Raw genomic sequence first — 1,386 nt, forward strand, 5'->3', positions numbered from 1 at the left:
AATATCAATATTTTTCTGCCCAGGATTCTGATTCGGCATTATGACCCCATTCCGGAAAGCTTATTCCGAGGCGGACGGAGCGTCGATGCGCCATAAGCTCATTGGTCGGCCACGCGCTCCCCAAAAATGCATTTTTGATCCCCTACGGTCCGTCGTAATGAAGATGCATCAAAATTATCTCTCCACGATGTCAGCTTAAAAATAATTTGAGACCATATTACTACGGGTGCGACCATACCAGCACTAGTGCACCGGATCCCATCAGAACTCCACAGTTAAGCGTGCTTGGGTGAGAGTAGTATTGGGATGGGTGACCTTTTGCAAGTCCTCGTGTAGCACACTTTTTTTTAACCAACCATCTCTTCTTCTTTTTTTCTTTTTAGCTCTTCGCCACGGCCTACGAACACTTGGCAGTGATGGCTCGCCGCGCATCGAGCGATGAAACCCCCATTGTGGGACCCGTGCAGGCATCCGGCGGGTCCTATGTGGCGACCGCGCCGGAACATCAATAACTTTCCGCCCTGGATTCCGATTCGGCATTATGACCCCATTACGAAAAGCTTATTCCGAGGCGGACAGAGCGCCGATGTGCCATAGGCTCATCGGCCGGCCACGCGCAGGCAAAAAATGTATTTTTGATCCCCTACGGTCCGTCGGAATGAAGATGCGTCAAAATCATCTCTCCACGGCGTCAGCTTAAGAATAATTTGAGACCATATTACTACGGGTGCGACCATACCAGCACTAGTGCACCGGATCCCATCAGAACTCCGCAGTTAAGCGTGCTTGGGCGAGAGTAGTACTGGGATGGGTGCCTCCTGGGAAGTCCTTGTGTAGCACCCTTTTTTTTAACCAGCCATCTCTTTTTTTTTCCTTTCTAGCTCTTCGCCAGGGCCTACGAACACTTGAAGTGTTGGCTCTCCGCGCATCGAGCGATGAAACCCCCATTGTGGGACCCGTACAGGCAACCGGCGGGTCCTATATCGCGACCGTGCCGGAACATCAATATTTTTCCGCCCAGGATTCCGATTCGGCATTATGACCCCATTCCGGAAAGCTTATTCCGAGGCGGACGGAGCGCCGATGCACCATAGGCCCATCGGCCGGCCTCGCGCAGCCAAAAAATGCATTTTTGATCCCCTACGGTCCGTCGGAATGAAGATGCATCAAAATCATCTCTCCACGACGTCAGCTTAAGAATAATTTTAGACCATATTACTACGGTGCGACCATACCAGCACTAGTGCACCAGATCCCATCAGAACTCCGTAATTAAGTGTGCTTGGGCGAGAGTAGTATTGGGATGGGTGACCTCCTGGGAAGTCCTCGTGTAGCACATTTTTTTTTAACCAACCATCTCTTTTTTTTTTCTTTCTAGCTCTTCGC

General features: G+C 50.6%; 3 non-coding genes across 3 annotated transcripts; all 3 read left to right on the top strand.

The window, feature by feature from the left end:
• The first annotated feature begins 224 nt into the window (after nt 1–224).
• LOC114579095 lies at nt 225–342 on the top strand. Its single transcript, XR_003699952.1, has one exon. It is a non-coding gene; the product is annotated as a 5S ribosomal RNA (ribosomal RNA).
• A 383-nt stretch (nt 343–725) lies between these two features.
• LOC114579094 lies at nt 726–843 on the top strand. Its single transcript, XR_003699951.1, has one exon. It is a non-coding gene; the product is annotated as a 5S ribosomal RNA (ribosomal RNA).
• Nucleotides 844–1,221: 378 nt separating this feature from the next.
• On the top strand, nt 1,222–1,340 carry LOC114579096. Its single transcript, XR_003699953.1, has one exon. It is a non-coding gene; the product is annotated as a 5S ribosomal RNA (ribosomal RNA).
• The last annotated feature ends 46 nt before the right edge of the window (nt 1,341–1,386 follow it).

Source organism: Dendrobium catenatum, unplaced genomic scaffold, assembly GCF_001605985.2.
Source record: "Dendrobium catenatum unplaced genomic scaffold, ASM160598v2 original_scaffold_279333, whole genome shotgun sequence".
Lineage (NCBI taxonomy): Eukaryota > Viridiplantae > Streptophyta > Magnoliopsida > Asparagales > Orchidaceae > Dendrobium > Dendrobium catenatum.